The following is a 23,394-nucleotide window of genomic DNA, read 5'->3' as shown; positions in this document are numbered from 1 at the left end:
AAGGCCTAGTAGGACATATGACTGTCATAGTGGGGAAGGTCTTCTGCTCAAGACTACCTTTTATAGAGAGCTGAGAGGAAAACAACTACCAAGAATTGCCGGCATGTCATACTACATCTCTCCTACAGTGAGGGCAGCACTAAAAGTGCATGACCGGCCACAGTTATGGGCTGTTATCTCCAACAATTCCGAAAGCTGAAAGCACAATGACCAATAACCATGGGGCGGTGGATGCTGCATGTGATATTATGGTATTTATGTCCTATATTTGGTGTTGTGCACATATATCAGCCTGGAGCTCCCAGTAATGACCCCATAATCTACTCACATTTCTGAGATGTTTGTGTTGGATTCTGGTGTACACTCTGGAGGGGCCTTGGGATCCTCGTTGTTCACCATCCCGTTAGTGGTGGTAGAGTGCTAAATGTGGATAACAATAAGTTATTAAATATATATACTTTTTAATTTTATAGATCCTTTTTTGTACATATTTTGGATTTATCGATCACATACTTACTTTAAAAAGCCTCTCAGAAGATGATGATGCAAATATTCGGAAGATAAAGTTCTCATCGTCCTCACTTGTGCCCTCCTTATCCTCTGAGACCAGATGGTTGTTTTCATCAGAGTGATCTACAAGACATAGGTAAGGAAGTATTGTTAGAGGGTGTCAGTATAACACAGTCGCTATATCTCACTAGGTTACTAGATGATACAAGGTAATATACAGAATACATGAAAAAAAAACTCCTGTACAAAATTAGGGAAATAGGGATACAGTACGAACCCATGGTCAACATTGCTGAGATCCATGAAACATGGATAACATAGTAGACCAGAAAAACCATGTGGAAATATTTGAGCCTTGAAGTCAACATTCACATTGTTGGTGCTGTAGACATGTACATACCTGGCAATGGGGACGAGGGTGGCAAGATGGTAACAGCATCGTCTGTATTACATACAGGAACAGATTCTTTCTGCCTGTTTGAAGAAGAAAAACATGTAAATCGTAAGTAAACACATTATAAAATGGGTTGTCTCACTATAAGAACACTGACTATAAGGCCTAATAGGACATATGACTGTCATAGTGGGGAAGTTTTTCTGCTCCAAACTACCTTCCATGGATCAGAACACAACTACCAAGAATGTCTGGCAAGTAATACTACAGCTCTCCTACAGAGTAGGCAGTGCTAAAAATGCATGACCTGCCACAATTATGGGCTGTTATCTTCTGCATTTTCTGAAGCCAAAAGTACAATGACCGTTAACCATGAAGCGGTGAATGCTGCATTTGATATTCTGATATTTATGTCCTATATTTGGTGTTGTGTACATAGATCAGCCTGGAACTTCCAGTAATGACCCTTTATAATCTACTCACATTTCTGAGATGGTTGTGTTGGATTCTGGTGTATACTCTGGAGGGGCATTGGAATCCTCATTGTTCACCATCCTGGTAGCGATGGTACAGAGCTAAATACGGATAAAAATAAGATATAAAACATTTTTTTTATGTACTTTTAGAGTTTTTTTTTATTTTTTTACATATTTTGGATTTATTAATCACATACTTACTTTACAAAGCTTTTCAGAAGATGACGTAAAATTTTGGAAGTCAAGGCTCTCATTGTTCTCACTTGTGCGTTCCTCATCCTTTGAGACCAGATGTTTGTTTATATCAGAATGATCTACAAGAAATAGGTAATGAAGTATTATTAGAGGTTGTCAGTATAACACAGTCACTATTTATCACTAATATTAATGGGAACAGATGATAACATATTAGGGAAGATGAGACAAACAGTCGCTTAGTCTAGATGACCTCTCCTTCTACTTACTGATAAATAAGCTGGTGTCTGCGTCTGAAACAAGCTGAGGAACATACTCCAGCTCCTGGCTCAGAATGTTGTCAAAGTCCAAGTCACTCAGGAATGGATGAACCTTGATCTCAAATGCTCCTCCTAGAAAAAGAAAAACAAAAGTGATGCGGACATAGTCAGGGATGGCTCCATATCTGAACAGTTTATCTTAATCTGAACTAATGACAAAACTGAGCCGACATGAAGGAAATAAACTGAAAGTCTTAGTGTGGAGAACTAGAAATACAGTAGATGAGCTGATAGAGAAATGCTGATCTTCATGGACATGAGCGATATGTCCTTGGTCTAATAAGGGAATATTAATACTAGTATATCTGTTACCTGTCCCAAGTCTACGCACAGGATTTCTTCTGAGCAGCTCAGTGATGAGATTCTGAGCATCCAGGGGTGGAGCGCGATCACAATTCCAAATTAGTTCTCCTGTTACATAGAAAATTACAGAAAATAAAACCTCTTTACTGGACTGTAACATAAAGCAAAGGAAATAACTAAACAAATGTAACCAATCAAGGCACTGATCGGATTATTCTACTCACCAATGACAACCCTTTTATAAATCTCAGTTAGGGAATCAGCATCAAATGGTACACATCCCAGCAGGAATTCATACAGGATGATCCCCAATGACCACCAGTCAACAGGTCTTCCATAGCCTTTTTTCAGGATGATCTCTGGGGCTATGTAACATGGGGTGCCACAGAACTGGAAACCAACAGAAGATAGAGATGAGAATCGATGAAACAATTATTATGACAAGTTATCATCGTTAAAACACAATGCAGAAGATAAAATATTAGTGGAAAAGTTCTCTAGAAAGGAAGAACGTAGAGAAGAGACAATAGTGTGATAAGATTTGCAAATAACAAGCTAAGTTCTTGTAGGTGATGCTGACCTCACGGTCCTGGAACTCTCTGGAGATGTCCACTGCTAATTCCTTGTAGGTGTTGGTTTTCGGTATCATTAGACCAACTTTTGAAAGCCCAAAATCGGTAACTTTAATATGTCCAGTAGATGTAATCAGGAGGCTGCAAAAGAGAAGATGGTTTTAGCCTCACAGACTGAATGATAATAAATGACAACTTTCCCCACTTTATTATACTACGTGGGCACTTACTTTTCCGGCTTCAGGTCTCTGTGCACCACACCGTAACTATGCAGGTATTCCACGGCAAGTACCGCCTCTGCAAAGTACAAGCGGGCCATGGGGACAGAGAAAGGACCCCTGGTGCTTAGAAGGGTCCCACAGTCTCCACCTATAGAAGAAAGGAAATATGACCGGTGAGGGATTTATACAGCAGATGACCATGATATACCACGAGCAGATAACCATTATGTATAATGAGCAGTGAGCGGAAACATACTGGGGAGATCACACAGATAGTGGCGTACATAGAAATCACAAGACCCCATATCAAAAGTTGTAATTGCCCCACACCCTAAAAAATAAAAAATAAATATATTTATATCCCTGTTGAAGCAGCTTGGTGTTCTTACCAGATATACAACTTTTATGGCCATTTTAGAGTATGATGCTCCCAAAAATGCCCACACCCACACTCAATGAGTATGGTATTCCCACAGTGAATCCTCCTAAGGAGGCCACCACTTAGAAGGAGGCCAGCCACAACCCCCTACTCGGTGTGATGGCACCCACAGCAACCCTCCCACTCAGGATAATGGTTCCCACAGTCCCTCACACAATATAATGGTCCGCATAACTCCCCACTCAGTATGATGTCCCCAGAAAGAATGGGGGCCTCCATACAGAGTGAGGACCCCCACAGCACCCCACTTAATATGATGACCTCCACTCAGCATTCACAGTCCCCCCATATTTAGTCATACGGCCCCCTTTCAGTATTTTGGCCCCTACTAGCCACCTACTCAGTATTTTGCCCCCACCAGCCCCACCTCCTTGAAGATGCGGATACCGCTGAAATTGTGATGACAGGTGGAGGGATGCTGCCCACTGCCGAGCGTCGACAGACCCCCTCCGACTGATGAGCCCCATAGCGCCCCTGCACCAAGATCAATGAATTTACGAGCATCTTGGTAATAGATAACCTATAGTAAATGCTCTGTGGGGAAGTAACCAGCAATGTCCTAATGATATGAGCAGTGATAAGATGAAAGCAGACATGGGCTGAATATAATACAAGAGATGTGTCTTACCTCTTACATACTCCATGACCATACACAGGTGAGATCTAGTTGGAAAGGAGCAGAGCATGGAGACCACAAAGGGACAATCAGCAAATGTTAAGATGTCCCTCTCCAAAAAGGCCCATTCCAATCTCTGTGCAGTATTTAGGTTCCGCTTAGCCATTTTCTTCATAGCAAAGGTCTGGTTTGAGTCTTTATGATGCACTAAGTAGACGGCCCTGGAGAGAAAGAGAATCCATCGGTTATAATAAATCCTTATTAATAATCCATCTATAGAAATCATTATATGTTTAATACTGGTATCCAAGGGGTAACATTTCTCCTTGCGGAGAGTGACATGTTAAGCTTGTCAAGGTGAGGAGACTTTTAAGCCTCAATGCTCCTCTGGGAAATATGCAAATTGTCTCTTCAGAGAGGAAGAGAACTAGAATTGTAGTGCCACTTATAGGAAGTAGTAATCCTAAAAGTCAATATCGACTCTTTAACGAGCCTTGTCACATGACATAGGATAATAGCCATAACCAAAATCTCAATTTTCGGACACTATGTTTGGGGTACAAGCACTCATCAGTGCAAAGTGTGAGTTATGGTTTGACTGGGTGAGAGGCATCTGACCGGGATCCAAGGGGTAACGTTTCTCCTTGCGGAAAAAGCCATGTTAAGCATGTCAAGGTGAGGAGACTTTTAAGCTGCAATGCTCTTCTGGGAAATATGCAAATTGTCTCTTTTCAGAGAGGAAGAGAACTAGCACCCTAGTGCCACCTATAGGAAGTAGCAATCCTATTTCCCAGAAGAGCATTGTGGCTTAAAAGTCTCCTCATGTCCGCAAGGAGAAACGTCAACCCCTTGGATACCGGTCAGACACCTCTCACCCAGTCAAACCATATCTCACACTTTGCACTGAAGAGGGGCAGTACACCAGAACACAGTTCCTGCAAATTGAGATTTTGGTTTTGGCTATTATCCTAAGTCATGTGACAAGGCTTGTTAAAGGGTCGATATTGACTTTTAGGATTGCTACTTCCTATAGGTGGAGTTCTAGTTTGCTTCCTCTCTGAAGAGACAATTTGCATATGTTTAATACTAGAAGTCTGGCCGCCACTATAAATCCACATCTAGAAATACATAAAATAGCACTACATAGATCACCTATGGGAGGTCTCCACAATGCCACTTCTGCCGGAGCCATCACCCAGGTCACATTATAGATATGAGAATCTACCGAAATTCTCTTTGGGCAGATTCGCTATAACTGACCAAATACAATTTAGTGCAAATAAAAATTGGTCCAAAATGAATGTGCTCCAGGGCTCTCTTCTGCTGCTGAGGCCAGTGATTGGGCCCACATGGTCATGGTGGAGGGTGTAGATGTCATTGACGTCAATATGGTGTCACCCTTCATGTGACCATGTGTAGCCAACTTCTCTGATCAGCTTCATAATGGAGCCCCCCCCCCATCAAAACAAAGATCAGAGTGGAGAGCAGAAAAGCTCAGGTGGAGGAGGCAGCATAAGAACAGATGAGAGTCTAGCACAGGCGAATGTAATAATATTATATTATTATATATTATATTATATGTAATTATATTATTTAAATCGCTTTCCTTACAGTTTGATTTGCTACGGATCATATAATTTCCCTATGATAACACTGAATGGCAGAGTGCAGGGGCAGAAGCATTGTCATAGGGAACCCTGAGAAATGTGGATTATGGTAACAGAAATCTCACCCAAAATTTCCACTGCTGATGAGTTTGGAAGTTTCATAGTCGCTCATACGCGGCTTTCTCGCCGGAACCATTGAATCGATCACGCTCTATAAAAGAATAAGAAATAATACTGATTTATTGAAGATGCAGGAAAAAAGTTACAGATGCAAAAACTTCTCCCCCCATATTATGTCCCAGATGATTTACACTGATCTGACGTTGGGAGGATACAAACCGGACGCTCGGCAGACCCGGCGCTAGCACCCAGCACACCCAGGCAAGTGCCGGGCCCACTTGCCGTCGGGCATCCTGGCGCGCTATGGGACCGGTGAGCAGAGGAGAGCGGTGCCAGCGCCAGCTAGTGGGCCTTGCTCCCCCCCCAATGCTTCCCAGGGCCACGGCCGGCACAATACTTACCTCTCCACAGCTGGTGAGAAGTGAGGTGATCATTTGATTTTTTTTTTATGTATGGAGGTATGGGGCATTATATGGGGGGGAGAAGTGACATCCTGCATGGGGCATTATATGGGGGGGGTAGGGACATCCTGCGTGGGGTATTATATGGGGGAAGAGAAGTGACATCCTGCATGGGGCATTATATGAGGGGGAGTGACATCCTGCATGGGGCATTATATGGGGTGAGAGGTGACATCCTACATGAGGCATTATATATGGGGGACATCCTGCATGGGGCATTATATAGGGGGGGTGACATCCTGCATGGGGTATTATATGAGGGGGAGAAGTGACATCCTGCATGGGTCATTATATGCGGGGGGGAGTGACATCCAGCATAGGGCTTTATATGGGGTGAGAGGTGACATTCTGCATGGGGCATTATATGGGGGGTGACATCCTGCATGGGGCATTATATGGGGGGTGACATCCTGCATGGGGTGTTATATGGGGGGAGAAGTGACATCCTGCATGGGGCATTATATGGGGTGAGAGGTGATATCCTGCATGGGGCAATATATGGGGTGAGAGGTGACATCCTGCATGGGGCATTATGTGTGGGGGTGACATCCTGCATGGGGCATTATATGGGGGGGTGACATCCTGTATGGGCCATTATGTGGGGTGGGACATCCTGCATGGAGCATTATGTGGGGGGGACATCCTGCATGGGGAATTATATGGGGGGTGACATCCTGCATGGGGCATTATGTGGGGGGGATATCCTGCATGGAGCATTATGTGGGGGGGACATCCTGCATGGGGCATTATGTTGGGTGGGACATCCTGCATGGGGCATTATGTGAAGGGGACATCCTGCATGGGGAATTATATGGGTGGTGACATCCTGCATGGGCCATTATGTGGGGGTCACAGCCTGCATCGGGCATTATGTGGGGGGCACAGCCAGCATGGGGCATTATGTGGGAGGGACATTCTGCATGGGGAATTATATGGGGGGCGACATCCTGCATGGGCCATTATGTGGGAGGGGGACATCCTGCATGGGGCATTATGTGGGGGGGGGCACAGCCTGCATGGGGCATTATGTGGGGGGTCAAAGCCTGCATGGGGCATTATGTGGGGGTTCACAGCCTGCATGGGGCATTATGTGGGGGTCACAGCCTGCATGGGGCATTATGTGGGGGGCACAGCCTGCATGGGGCATTATGTGGGGGTCACAGCCTGCATGGGGCATTATGTGGGGGTCACAGCCTGCATGGGGCATTATGTGGGCGTCACAGCCTGCATGGGGCATTATGTGGGGGGCACAGCCTGCATGGGGCATTATGTGGGGGGTCACAGCCTGCATGGGACATTATGTGGGGGCACAGCCTGCATGGAGCATTTTATGGGGTCCATTATTCTATATGGAGCAATATATGGAGCTCATAATAGGGTATAGAGGACTATGTGGTGCCATTATACTGTGTGGAGGACATTACTGTCCGGTCTGCACTGTGAGCTGTGAGGATTCACCCCTTTCTGAGTTATTGTGGAATTTACAATAGATATCGCTCATGTAATGTAAGAAGTGAAATCTTCGGGCTTGTACTATATATATATATATATATATATATATATATATATATATATATATATATATTTATCTGCGGTATCTGTGCATTATGAATCGTGGTATGTGTTAAAGGGGCCACTGAGACTCTTTCGCCCAGGGCCCACGAAATCCTGGAGCCGCCCTGCAACGGTCATCATACATTACTATAACGTTCTGGATAATGTGGGAGATCACACAGAGGAGGACTTACAGGTAATCTGTCACCAGGTGTTTGCTATGTATTATGAAAGCACCATGATGTAGGGGCAGAGACCCTGATTCCAGTGATGTGTTACTTACTAGGCTGTGTGTGGCTGTTTCAATAAAATCAGTAGATTATCACTAGAAGACTATGTGTCTAGCCAGGTAGTCCTATTGCTCTGTACCCCTGCCTCCAACACTGATTAGCAGCTTTCTGCCTATGCACAGTGTACACAGAAAGCTGCCAATCAATGGTGTGGGCAGGGTTATACAAGACTCAGCATTCAGAGCTCTGCAGCAGAAAAAAATAGTGATTTTATCACAACTGCTCCACTGAGTAAAGTAATCAACACATGGAATCAGGGTCTCTGTCCCTACATCATGCTTCTCTCAGACCAAATAGCATAAACCTGGTGACAGATTCCCTGTAATTCAAATGTAATTAACACCATAGGGTCATCTACACTTAGAATAGAGACGTCCCATGGTTGTATGGGGGATAATACTGGACGAGTCATTCACACCCCATGATCTGATGACACACACGCATCCCCCTCTATGATACTTACGGATTCTTGGATCTCCGGGATCTCACTAATTCCATTGTTAGGATTCGACAGCTCAGTTATTTCTAAAATAATGATGAAGAAATGAAATGTATTAGAGGATATTATTCCTACATAGATAATACAGCAATATAACGGAGAAATGACAAGATGTCTGTAAATGGGATTAATACTCGTTATATGGGGATTCTAAATATGAGAATATACGGGGAATCCATAGATAAATGTAATGTAAATGATGGAGGAACCCCTTCATAAATAACAAAAGACTGACCATCACTTCCGAAAAGAATATGGGTGTGAACAGGTGCATACTAAGAGTAGCCATCCAAATACATAACTAACAAAGTTGCACTCTGTAACGCTATAGCATGTAAACATGAAATAAATGAAATGTGAATTGCATTACTGCTGTAGAAAATAGGATAAAAGGAAGATACTTAGCGCATAATTTGGCCAATTCATGCATGGCCAGCAGCCACGGCAAGGCGACTTTCTTTTTCTGGGTGCATGCCCAGTAGCCACGGCAAGGTGACCTTTTTTTTTGCTGGGTGCATGCCCAGCAGTCACGGCAAGACGACCTTCTTTTGCTGGGTGCATGCCCAGCAGCCATGACAAGGCGACCTTCTTTTGCTGGGTGCATGCCCAGCAGTCATGACAAGGCGACCTTCTTTTGCTGGGTGCATGCCTAGAAGCCACGGCAAGGTGACCTTCTTTTGCTGGGTGCATGCCCAGTAGTCACGGCAAGGCGACCTTTTTTGCTGGGAACCTATCTCCACCCATCAGCCCGGGGTGGTTTTAATTACAACAGGATCCTACCTACCCATATAAATGTAGGCTTCAGCCTAGGAGAGGATTCACATTAGGAGAGGATTCCATCAAAAAGATCGCCTTGTCATTGGCTGCTTGGCATTCATGAATTGGCCAAATTATGTGCTCAGTATCTTAGTATTTCCCATTTTCTAGAGCAGTAATGCAATTTAAATTTAATGTATTTCATGTTACTTGCTATAGCACTGCAGAATGGACCCTCCATCACATGAATGAGGAACCCCCCACCCACGCTGCACATATGAGTGATGGTAAGAGAGCTGAAACATAGGAGAGATTTGCAAATTAGCCTGGAAGTGCACTGGGGGCGTGTCACTGCACTTGGATTTCTTCTTTCAGGCCCCCAGTGCACTTCCATTCTGATTTGTATATGGTGTCTACTTTACATTTCTCCTGACTGGCACATTGGATTTCTACAAACAATTATTATTAGAGGACAATGGCCTATACCGTCACACCACTATTTCTATATGTAACAATGTGCTGCCAGGTTCCCATTACACAGAGTAGAGAGTAAATCTAACATTATCCTCCGTCCTCTGTAATATCTGGACATTCCTTGTAGAAGGTCGGGTGATTGCTCACCTGTAATCAGATCGCTGTTCAGCTCCGGCTGACTCCTATTAGGGTCAGGGATTTTCGGGGACACATTTTGCCCATATTTGGCGTCGCCTCCTGTTGTTTCCTGATAGATATAATATATATAATTACTATGTGGAAGATTTCACTAAATCACCAAATACATAAATCATGAAGGACTAAACCAACATTTACAGATGCACCAATTGTAACGATACAAATCCCGCGCCATCTTCAGACCTTTTCTCAGAAAGTCTCCTCAGATACGGTGGATTAAGATACGTCTATTAATATTGATCCTTACCGGGCGTTCCAATGAGCGTTCTAGTATAGACAGGACTTTTTCGGCCAGTTCTTTAAAGACAGCCAAATCTTCAGTCTGAGATCTTTCTTCAGCCTATAAAGAAGGAAAAATGGAAAGGAGAATTTTGAGATGAGAGCGGTCAGAATGGAGGCGGAAATTGTATGTGACATGGGTTCTCTGTCTGCAGATACAATGACTGCATACTGTATTTGGGGACTCGTTGTGTTTTACTGTATTTTTTGGACTATAAGATGCCTTTTTTTCCAAAATTTTTGACCTCCCTTCTAACACTCTCGCACCCCTCCAATCTATCCTAAACTCTGCTGTCTGACTAATCCACCTGTTCCCCCGCTATTCCCTGGCTTCTCCCCTCGCTCCGCCAATCCCTTCACTGGCTCCACATTACCCAGATACTCCAGTTCAAGACCCTAACCTTGGCATTCAAAGCCACCCACGACTTGTCTTCTCCATATATCTGTGACCTAGTCTCCTGGTACTTACCTGCACGCAACCTCCGATCCTCACAAGATCTTCTTCTCTACTCCCCTCTTATCTCCTCTTCCCACAATCGCATACAAGATTTCTCCCGTGCATCCCCCCTACTCTGGAACTCTCCACCCCAGCATATCAGACAGATTATTAATAATAATAATTGTCTGAATGTAGCTTACCAGGGGGTGGCTGTGGTGGAGTGAGGTCACAGGAGGCAGGGTCACTGCTGCAGGAAGCCGGCAGTAGAAGTGGGGCGCTGCTGCGGGCCCCGAGCTGGGAGGAGCGGGGTATCCAGGAGGTGCGAGGTTGCGGGCCCTGGGCTTCAAGGAAATATTAGCGGTGATTTAGGAGGGGAGTCCCCGCTCTGCCCATTGATTTTCTGGCGGTGGGCTTCAGGCAAATGGCCACTGGAGGCAGTGCATGTGAAGATTTAGATCTCGGCTCAATGACGAGCTGAGATCTCAATCTGCGTATTGGCCATCTCCAGCAGCCTACTTCTTGAAGCCCACTGCAGAGAAATCAATAAGCAGAGCAGGGCCTCCCCTCCTGAATTACCGCTAACATTTCCTTGAAGCCCAGGGCCCGCAGCCTCGCACCTTCTGGACACCCCGCTCCTCCCAGCTTGGGGCCCACAGCAGTGCCCCACTCCTACTGCCGACTTCCTGCAGCAGCGACTCTGCCTCCTGTGACCTCGCTCCACCACCGCCACCCCCCTCAGTAAGCAACCGAAAATTCGGACTATAAAACAGGACTATAAGACACACCCCCATTTTATTATAATAAATGTTTTTCCTATTTTCCTCCCAAAAATTTTTGGTGCGTCTTATGGTCTGCAAAATACGATATATTAGAAGAAAAAGCTTCTATCCCTCCATTATTATCTATTAATATTGAGATGTTCTGTGCAGAGTGTCCGCCACTTACCTGGTGTAGTAATGTCCTGATGTTCTGAAGTAAATCCGTCAGATAGTCTGACGTTAGACGACGTTGTCGGTGTTTGGTCATGCAATCCTTTACTAGCTCTATCACCAGCCGGTGAGTGAAGCTGAGGACGCCATCGGGTGGTAGAAGCACACTGTTAGGACGATTGATGATAAGGATCAACATAGTGCTTTTACCTGAGGAATGTCCAAAACAATTCCAGCCATAGTGAAAAACTGCAAGTGCTATCAGTCACTATAGAGCCAAGAAAGGCACGGGTGAGCCTATGTGCATTGTATATATAGCGACTGTGAGCAGTGATGTCACCATCACCTGTGATGTCATCACGGTATCTTGTGATAGAATCTTCACGGAGCAGCTCTGCGCAAATAGAATGCGGCCTGGTAATATATAAAGTGAAAACACCATACAATTAAATACCCATGTTATCATGGCCGTTCTATTTTATATCCAATTAGAACACAACCAGGATAAAGGTGTGTTCACAAGTTGGATTTTGGCAGCATTTTTTTTCTACCCCAAAAACCAAAGGTGGCAGGTAAAACGCTGCTTAAAATTCAGGTGTTTTTACTTGTGTTTTTTTTTCCATTCATTTGAATGGGTGAAAAATGCTGCAAAACCTCTGAAAGACTTGACAAGCTGCAGATTTAAAAAAATGCCAAAAAAACAGCATGTGAATGAGATTTCAGAAATGTCATTCACTAAGATGGTACTGTAAAACACAGCATTTTTGCTGCAGAAGAAAAAACAGTGAATACACCCTAAAAATATCCTCAGTCATATTATGGGAAATATTGTATATTTCGTATTTATTATCTCACGTGTTTTTCTTCATCATAGAACTTTTAAGGCTGTGTGCTCACTATGCGTTTTTTAGGCGTTTCTGCAGCGTAACTTCCGCCGCGGAAACACTTAAAAAAACGCTTGGTGATAGGTCTGCAATGGTCCCCAATGATAATCCGCATGTGCTGTGCACATGCGGCAGAGATTTCCGCTGCGGATTATCATTGCGGAAAAATCCGCAGCTCGTCTATTAATTTTGCGGAGTAGCTGCGTTTTAGCCGCCATTGACTAGCATTGGAACGCATAACATCCGCATGACTACACATACACATGTGGATATTATGCGACTCAATGCGTGGATGGTACCCGGGTCTGGAGAAGAAGAGACTCTCCTCCAGACCCTGTAGTTAAAATAGAATTAATATAAAAAATAAATATATACTTACCTTCTGATGGCCCCTGTCTGCTCCCGGCGGTGCTGCTGGCTACATAGTTACATAGTTACATAGTTTATAAGGCCGAAAAAAGACAAGCGTCCATCCAGTTCAGCCTATTTCTTGAGCACTGCAGCTATTCCGCAGTGTTGATCCAGGGGAAGGCAACAAAAAACCATGCGGTATAGGCCAATTTACATCATTGAGGAAAAATTCACTTCCCGACACCAATCTGGCAGTCAGATTAAATCCCTGGATTAATTAACTATCATTAAGCATAAGATGTAATTTTATTGTTCTCAAGAAAGGCGTCCAGGCCTCTCTTGAACTCATTAAGTGAGTTGGACATCACCACTTCCTCTCCCAGAGAGTTCCAGAGTCTCACGGCTCTGACCGTAAAGAATCCCCTTCTATGCTGGTGCAGGAACCTCCTTTCCTCCAGACGCATAGTGTGCCCCCTCGTCTTTGTCACCATCCTTGGTATAAACAGGTCATGGGAGAGATATCTGTACTGCCCCCTGATGTATTTATACATGTTTATGAGGTCTCCCCTAAGCCTTCTCTTTTCCAATGTAAATAGGCCTAATTTTGACAACCTCTCTGGGTATTCTAGTCCCTCCATTCCCTTTATTACCTTAGTCGCCCTCCTTTGTACCCTCTCTAGCTCCAATATGTCTTTCCTGAGCACCGGAGCCCAGAACTGTGCACAATATTCTAAGTGCGGCCTTACCAGCGCTTTATATAGAGGAAGAACAATGTTCTCATCATATGCCCCTATTCCTCTTCTGATACATGCCATGACTCTATTAGCCTTCGCAGCTGCTGCCTGACACTGGGCACTCCAATTTAATTTGCTATTAACCAAGACGCCCAGGTCCTTCTCCATGTCAGATTTCCCCAACGGTTTCCCATTTAATATGTATGGGTGACTGCTGTTTTTCTTTCCCATGTGCATGACCTTACATTTATCGGCATTGAACCCCATTTGCCATTTTTTGGCCCAACTCCCCAGTTTATCTAAATCCTCCTGTAGCTGTGCCCTATCCTCATCTGTATTAACTACTTTACAAAGTTTAGTATCATCTGCAAATATTGCTATTTTACTATGCAACCCTTCCACTAGATCATTAATAAATATATTAAATAATATAGGGCCCAAGACAGACCCTTGAGGCACCCCGCTAGTAACCCTGACACACCCTGAGCTTACTCCATTGATAACCACCCTCTGCTTTCTATCACTCAGCCAGCTATTTACCCACTTGCACACATTATCCCCCAGACCAAGCATTCTCATTTTATATACCAACCTTTTGTGTGGCACGGTATCAAACGCTTTGGAGAAGTCAAGGTCTACAACATCCACTGACTCTCCCCGGTCCAGCTGTGAGCTCACCTCCTCGTAGAAGGCCAACAGGTTTGTTTGGCAGGAGCGATCCCTCATGAATCCATGTTGATATGGAGTTAGACAGTTATTATCATTAAGATATTCTACAATAGCATCTCTAAGAAATCCTTCAAACAATTTACCCACAACAGACGTTAAGCTGACTGGTCTATAGTTCCCAGGGTCACTTTTAGACCCCTTTTTGAATATTGGTACCACATTTGCTTGGCGCCAGTCTAGTGGGACAGTCCCTGTCCATAAAGAGTGCTTGAATATAAGATACAGCGGCCTGTCTATCACATTACTTAATTCTTTTAGTACCCGGGGGTGTATGTCATCTGGGCCTGGTGACTTGTCTATTTTGATATTATTTAGGCGTTTCTGAACTTCCTCCTGGGTTAGGTGGGTGATATTTAGCGGAGGGTTTACTTTAGCACTCTGCATTTCCTCCGATAAATTGTTTTCTTTTGTGAAAACAGTGGAGAAGAAGCTATTGAGTAGGTTTGCTTTACCCTCATCGCCCTCTATGATTTTACCCAGGTTATTTTTCAATGGGCCAACGCCATCAGTTTTAATCCTTTTACTGTTTATATAGTTAAAGAACAGTTTGGGATTCGTTTTACTTTCCTTGGCAATTAGTCTCTCTGTCTCCTCTTTTGCTATTCTTATTTGTTTCTTACAGATTTTGTTTTTTCCCTATAAGATATTAGCGCTTCCTCGCTGCCTTCTTGTTTAAGTTTACCGAAAGCCCTTTTTTTGTTTTTCATTGCCCTCTTGACTTCCTTATTTAGCCACATTGGCTTCCTCCTATTCCTAGCCCTTTTATTCCCATAAGGTATGTACCTTCTACAGTGACTATGTAGGACTGTTTTGAAAATTTCCCATTTTCTATCCGTGCTCCTATTACTGAAGATACTATCCCAGTCTATAAGGTGAAGGGCATCTCTTAGCTGATCAAACTTTGCCCTCCTGAAGTTCAGTGTTTTTGTGACTCCCTTGCTGGGCACCCTACTGAAGCACATGTGGAACTGTATAATGTTGTGGTCACTATTTCCCAGGTGCCCCCCGACCTGCACCTCAGTTATTCTGTCTGGCCTGTTAGTTAATATTAAGTCTAAAAGGGCCGTCCCTCTAGTTGGTTCCTGCACAAGTTGTGACAAATAATTGTCTTTGATAATTGACAGAAACCTGTTTCCTTTCTGAGATCTACAGCTTTCGGCTTCCCAGTCTATATCGGGGCAGTTGAAGTCCCCCATAATAATAATCACCTTGTTATTTTTTGCTACTTCGTCTATTTGTCTCATTAATAGACTTTCCGTGGCTTCTGCTATATTTGGTGGTTTATAACAGACTCCTATGATATTTTTATTATTGTTTTTTGCCCCATGTATCTCCACCCATAAGGACTCGACCTCCTCATTTCCCTCCCATACATCCTCCCGTATTGTAGGCTTTAGACACGTCTTTACATATAGACAGACTCCACCCCCTTTCCGACTTCTTCGATCCCTTCTAAAGAGACTGTAACCCTGTAAGTTAACTGCCCAGTCATAGCTTTCTTCGGCTCTTCGGCTGCTCGCGGTGGTAAAAGGAAATTCCATGACGCCATTTAGCCATGTGACAGGTCAAGCGACCGCTGACATCGGCAGTCGCGTGACCTGTCTCATGACTAAATGACGGCATGGAAGGTCCTTTTACAGCACCGTGATCCGCCGAAGACACCGGACGCACCGGAGAAGGAGACCGAGGACCATCGGAAGATGAGTATAATGTTTTTTTTTTTATTCTTCACCATTATTATTCTGTTTTTTACTATTGATGCTGCATTTGCAGCATCGTAACTTGGTCACACTATGTAAATCCATGCCGGTTGCATGGATTTATATAGAGTGACCAAGTTGTCAAGCACTTTTCCAAGTGATGCTAAAATCACTTGGCAAAGCGCTTGACAACACGCATGCGAAATCACATGTTCAAAACACTTCACAAACGTTTCTACCTGGTAGAAAAAATGCATGTAAAATCCGCATGTAAAATCTGCATGCGTTTTTTCTGCCAGGGAGATGCAGAAACGCTCAGGAAAAATCCGCAGCATTTCTGCATCGTGGGCACATAGCCTAACTCATTGGCCAACCGTTATATAAGGCCATATTCACACTAGACGTTTTTTTTAGCGGGCTTTTTTTATGCAAATTTTCAGCTGCGTTTTACAGCACCAACAAAGTCTATGAGATTTCCGAAATCTCATGCACACAGCTTGCTTATTTGTCCTCAGTATTTTGTGCTTTCCATGGCTTTTTGCAATAGAGTATATCACTTGTTTCAGCGTTTTTCACCCATTAAAAAAAAGAGTGGTGGAAAAAAATGCTGAAAAAAAGCCTAGTGTGAACATTTTGCTGTGTTTTTAGTGAAAAAAGCAAGTGTGTGACACACATTTATTCCTGTGATTTTCCCAAGTTTTAACCATCTTGTCTTGGTCACCTGAGGTAGCAGCTTGGATTATTACAGTTTAATTAAATTAGTGATGCCTACAAAGTGAACATTGGTTGAGCTAGGTGTGAGATTGAACAACACCTGTGGCCCAGGGAGGTGTGAAAATGAATAATGCCTGAGCAACTCAATGGCAAACCATAATGTGAAAGTAAATAGTGTCCTACAAATTCAATGCACTGCCAGGGTCTTAGATAAACCATTCCAGACCAATTCACCTCCCCCCGCTGTTACATTTGTAATGTGTATTTTTTCATGAACATACTGTATATGTGATCCGTTTGATGGAGAAAACACAGTTTTAAATAGCTGGATTTCTAGCGCTCTAATATGGAAAGGACCTGGCTGTATTCTGCAGTGCCAACAAGCAAATGGCGCAGAAAAAATAATGAGGATTAAGATCCAAAGAAAAGTATTCCTGGCCCCTGAGACTTGGGCCTTTGAATAGAAATATCTAACAGCAGCAGAAGGCAGAATTGGAATGGAGCCTCTTGTGCTATATGCACTGCAGTCAGCTATATACACTGCCTGCCTATACACCCTTCCTGCCTGATATCTCTGCAGATGGATTAGTCCTCAGAAGGACTGTTTGTTAAGATGGATATGTTTAATGTACGTTTTTTCTCCCTACACTACCTAATACACAAGCAAATCTCTCCCTGACGCAGCAGCTCTCCCTACACTGTCTGATACGGAGTGACTGTGACGAGCATGGCGGCGCCAGGTCTGATATAGACCTGATGATGTGGCGCTCCTGAGGGTTCAGTCGCCACAGGGGTACTGCACCTCATTTTGAGGTGTGGTATCTCCTCTTCCAGGTAAGGATGGAGCATTTCTCAGGACCCCACTTCACCACTCAACACTACACCACTCCTGTCCTGCATGGGGCTTATATGCGCCAGGGTGTTGCCCCGGTCCGGGATAGAGGAGATGGGGGGAAACCAAAGGTAGGGGGAACCATGTAGTGGGTGAGGGTGGAGGACACACTTTTAGTGTACACTTACTAATTCATATTTAATCTACGGCTATCTTAGCTTCATGGTCTTTGATTGTGATCTTCATCTCTGATTGTGGTCCTCTGCTAGAGTCTGCAGCTGACTGAAGATACACGGTCCTCATTCTCTGGCCTTGAGACGAGGAGCGGGTCAGAGTTAACCACTGTCTCTACCCGGTCAAGGTCCCTACCTAAGAAGGCCAGGAGGGGAGCAGAGGAGAAAGGCTCCACAGGCAAAAGGATCCCAGGGGGATACGGACGGAGCGGCATACGCCACCTGTATTTCTTACTCTGGCCTAGTCAGAGGGACTCCTGCTGCAAGACGGGTGACCGGCCCCCGATATCTGACTTTGTTACTTCACATCTCTGTCAGAAAAGCCCGGAGGCTTAGTGGATCCCAGGAGGGATACGGACGGAGCGGCTTACGCCACCTGTATCTCTCTACCTGCGTTTATCCAGTGGGACCTGGCCTTACACCTTGTTCTAACCACATACAGTCAGGAGAAGACTTAGTGGGGAGAACTCACCAAGGAGAGGAACACACGCCAGAGGGGTCTCGACAGGTGCTCCTGATCTACCTGGAAAGTGCTGAACCCCCTTCCCGCGGCCGCAGTACGCCGCAAGGAGTAGAGGGAATCTTTGCGGCTAAAATTCATCTGAATGTGAGTAAATACCCTGGATGACTTCACACGCCGCTTCAGCCTGTTATTTCCGGCACGGCACTGCACCCACCATTCCTCCTCACACTGCCCTGAGGCCTGCTCCGCCTGCGGGGAGCCGTCCCATCTTAGCTGCCTGTAACATCGGCCTCAGTGGACTGAAGCAGCGCTGGTGCTCATCACCGGAAACCGTAGGTGGCGTAGTCAGAAAATACCACTCTTACTTGAAAGCCCATTAAAAATTTTTTATGTGAACGCCCTGGGCATGGACCGGGTCCAGGCCACGACTGCCTCCCCCGCTACCCCTTACATCGACCCGGCTCCGAGTAACCCCATTTGTCAGGGAGGGCCCCACAATGACGCTGTGCGGCCAGCCAATCACTGTAATGCCCACAACCAACATGGCTACGGCATTACAGTGCATGGCAGGCAATCCCTGCATGTTCATTGGCTCTCTAAAGAGCGCCAAACATGCAGGGAGGGGATCCGAGTTCCCGCCCGAGCAACCTGGAAATACTCGGCCAGCGCAGAGCATCTCGAGCAGTGAGATGCTCGGGCGAGCACCGAGCAGTAGAGAGCATGCTCGCTCATCTCTAGTATTAGTACGTCTTGGGCTTTAAAGGGGTTAAACTTATGTGAAAATGAGAAAAGTCACAAAACTTTGCAACTTTTCAAGAGCTTTATGCCATAACTTTTTGAAAAATGAGCCAGGTTATGCCAAATCTTACATATTTTGTGACTTTGTGATCAGTTATCAACACAAATATTTTACTCAAATTACCAGATCGATGGATAAGCATTGGGACTTTTCCCTAAATCTCTCCAAAACATCACCTCTTATAGAAGACCACCCTCATATCCAGATCAGATTTTCTGTGAGAGATGCCCAGATTCACAATATAGTATGTGTAGCACCCCGAGGACTCGGCTGCTACAGGGGTATTGCACCTCAGACCAGAGGTGTGGTATTCCACTCCCGGGTAAGGATGGAGTGTGGGACAGAGCTCAGACAGCTGCATGCACTACACTCACCCCATTTCCGGGGGACAGAACAACGGTACTCCCACTAGGTAGATGTGCAGGTACGACAGAGTCTGTCCCCGGCTGGAGTGGGGAGGGGGGAGGAATATCCCTGTAGTGTAGGAGCAGATAGGGGAGGTACTCTGGGTATAGCTAGGAGCCCATTGGGTGCAAGTCACCTGGGCTCGGGTGTCAGAGGGAGTATAAGAGGTGGGCACCATCTTTAGACAGGGTCTGTTCAGAGAGGAGCTCAGCCAGAGAGGGCTGAGGGGGGGGAGCTGTGGCTCCGTCTGGGCCCAGCTCCAGGGCCAGGCCTGAAGCGGAGAGAGAGAGACAGAAAGTCCCAGAGACGCAAGGGGAGAGAGGAACCCTGAGATCCCACAGGAGAACGAAAAGGGTGAAGGGTTGGCAGAGAAGGGTACCGGATCCCAAACTGGTAGAGGCTAATTATCCTCAGCCAGGAACCGGAGGTCCTGGTCAAGCTTTGGCACGACCCTCACCACATCCACCAGGAAGGCATACCACGCGTAGGGCCAGGGAAGCCAGGAAAGGTTTTACCACCAAGAAGCCCGAGGGAGCCGGACATAGGTGGGTCCCTGGTGAGAACGGCCAGTAGGAAGGAAGAGAGGGGAGCTCTGGACCACGCTCTGGAACTACCTGGGAGTTGGCCGAGTCCCTGCCCTGGTGGACACGGCATGACTCGGGTGGTCCTTACTGTGCACAAGCGACCGGATAAAGAACAGTGAGTAAAGCTTTTGAAACTGCACTTCAAGCCTCCGTGTTTCGTTGTCACACCTGCACCCTCAGTACTGGGACACCCGCACCATCACTCCCCTCATCCAAACTCTCAATAGCTGCCCTGAGGCCATACCCCTCCCGTTGGGGGTTATACCATCCACGCTGCACCATCCTTCCACCGGCCTCAGCGGTCTGCCCTGCAGTGGCAGCTCCATAGCTGCATTCAACGGGTGGCGTAGTCGAACCATATAGCATCATCTGCCAAACACTGCCTCCTAGTTTGACACCCTGGGCACGGACCGGGTCACCGCCACAAGGACTACTACCCCTATCCAGATCCGGCTCCGGGTATCCCCTGAACATGGCTCAGGGGGCGCGTCAACTTTGGCGTAGTCGGCAGGATTACGTGCCCGCAACCACCGAGTACTGCGTGCCTGAAGAAAAGTTCACATTTACCGTAAAAAGGAGTCTCCCGCCAATTCCAGAGGGTCCCCGCCATCAGACGCCATCTCGGATCGTTTCCCGCCGTTTGCCCGCCATCTGCAGCCTTTTCCCGCCATCCACGGAGTTTCCCGCCATAAAGAGACAATTCCCGCCATCTGAGATGATTTCCCGCCCTGGCAGAGCGGACGCCATTGTGGGCGTGCCAGAGGGTGGCAAGAGGCCACCTCCCATCGTGGGCCAGGACCAAGAACGGCGCCAAAAGCGGAAACCGCCCCCACCAGCAGAGACTGCAGCGGTGGAGATGTCCATCAGCGTGAGGGGGCTGCCCCTGAAACTGACAATCACCAAGTTGCCCCAGGACCGCCCTCAGCATGGGCGGATCAAGAACAAGAGAGAGAGGATGGGTGCAGCCTGGAGGAGTCTGGAGAGATCGCACCCGGAGATGGAGGGAGAGTCAGGTAGCACCGACCCCATGGTCAGGAGCCTGTTGCAGGCCGTCACCCCAGAAGGCCTGGTGGAGATCCTGGCACAGCTCCTCAGAGATCGGGAGCATGCACAGACCGCGCTGGAGGGCTTGGCTCGGAAGGTAGCCCGAGTGCAGCGAGAAGCGCTGGCCAAGTGGAGCAGGGAGATGGCCCAGCAGGCTGGAACCCGCCAGCGGAGGACGCCACCCGCAACGAGGAGCACGCCTGCCCCTGAAGATGGTGCAGAAGGGACGGAGGCCGGAGACGACGCCGTGGAGGGAGCTGAAGAGATGGAAGCAGGTAACGAGGACGTCATGACCCCAAGCCCCGTAGCCGTAGGCCTGCCCCAGCCCCCCGTCGCAGAGCCCGAAGTCCCACTGATTGTGCCCGTTGCTGCATCGCCACCGCTCCAAACAAGACCTCAAGCGGCAGGAGCCGCGGCCACGCCCCCTGCTACGCCCCGCGCCTCAATTCTTAGCACGGCGAAGCAGGAAATACCACCGGCCTGGTCGCAGGGCCGAGTACCCCCGGGCGCCGCTGTCTCTAAAGTTCCCTTCACCTTCAGAGTGCCACCGGCCTGGTCGCAAGGCCTGGTGAATCCGGGCGCCGATGCCCTCACCGCGCCCTCAACTTCCACAGTGCTGCCCCTGGGTGAAGATCTGTTTGCGCAGCATACCTGCCCGGATGGGCAGCCCTTTGTGTGGCCCCCGGAGTACGTTAACCCCCGACTCCGGGGGGAACGGCCCTTATGTGAGCCCCTGATCCCGGCTCCGGCGCCCGCCAAAATCGTTCCGCTCCCATTGGAGGAGGCTCAGTTCGCATGGGACCCCACCGGTGAAAACCTCATGGGGTTCACCCAGGAGACCCGGGCGGCCGCAGCCCAGCGGGCGGAGTGCTGCCGACAACAACTGGAGGTCTTCAACAGAGAACGGCGAGAGAGGCGGGTCCGCGAGGAGCAGCTGCAGGTTCAAAGCGCGGAGCAGAAACGCCGGACCCGACGAAACCCCCGTGCGGTTCACGGTCCCCGCGCCACCGGGACCGTAATAAAGTTCCAACTGGAACACGGTTGGGGCTTTATCCGGGATCACAGAACCCCCGGCGACGTCTTTGTCACCCGCAGGGATGTCGAGAGCCATCTGCCGGAGGGATACCGCGGACGTGACCTTTACCTGGGTGACGAGGTCACCTTCACCCGGCATCAGTGTGCCAAAAGACCGTATGCCCTTCACGTGCACCAGTTGACGGAGGAAGAGCTGCGGTATGAGGGAGATCAAGAGGACCCGGACAGGTTTGGAGACTACCCTCAGGAAGGAGCAGGAGGGCATCGTTACCAATAAAAGGTGAACAGGACTGTATAAAGTTACCCGTCGGGGTATGAGAACTGTTGTGAATTAAGAGTATGGTCCCCGTTGGGACTAGTGAACTGTTACCTGTGTGCCCCTATTCCCCACAGGCTGAGGACTGTGAGCAGCCATTCCTATTCCCCACTGGCCGAGGACTGAGAGCGGCCAAATCCCTGTAAATAGTTGCGCTTCCTAAAGCGCCCCCTACTGGTTTTAAAAGAAACTGCTTTCTACGTGAAATTAGAGACGGTTGCACTTTACCTGGTCACAAGTTGCACGGTGGCCAGGAATCAATAGTGTGTTGGTCAAGAGTGTTTTATAATGAAAAGTTATATATATATGCTGCTAACAGAGTTTATAGTGTTTTATATGTATGTGGAGAAAATATTGTAATGTTTATTAGTGTGTAATACCTGTAATGTTAAAAGAAGAAAAGAACCTCCCATAAAGGGATGAGTTTACAGTTTATATTTTACATATAAGTGCACTTTAAAATGTTTGTATGTTTCTTTTGGGTTTTTACTCTTTTCCAGCCCGAGGACGTGCTGTGATTTACCAGGGGGGAATGTCGCACCCCGAGGACTCGGCTGCTACAGGGGTATTGCACCTCAGACCAGAGGTGTGGTATTCCACTCCCGGGTAAGGATGGAGTGTGGGACAGAGCTCAGACAGCTGCATGCACTACACTCACCCCATTTCCGGGGGACAGAACAACGGTACTCCCACTAGGTAGATGTGCAGGTACGACAGAGTCTGTCCCCGGCTGGAGTGGGGAGGGGGGAGGAATATCCCTGTAGTGTAGGAGCAGATAGGGGAGGTACTCTGGGTATAGCTAGGAGCCCATTGGGTGCTAGTCACCTGGGCTCGGGTGTCAGAGGGAGTATAAGAGGTGGGCACCATCTTTAGACAGGGTCTGTTCAGAGAGGAGCTCAGCCAGAGAGGGCTGAGGGGG

This window comes from Phyllobates terribilis, unplaced genomic scaffold, assembly GCF_046119375.1.
Source record: "Phyllobates terribilis strain yellow unplaced genomic scaffold, ASM4611937v1 Scaffold_5__5_contigs__length_657084704, whole genome shotgun sequence".
Lineage (NCBI taxonomy): Eukaryota > Metazoa > Chordata > Amphibia > Anura > Dendrobatidae > Phyllobates > Phyllobates terribilis.
The sequence above is the reverse complement of the archived record's forward strand: the minus strand, read 5'-3'. Positions refer to the sequence as shown.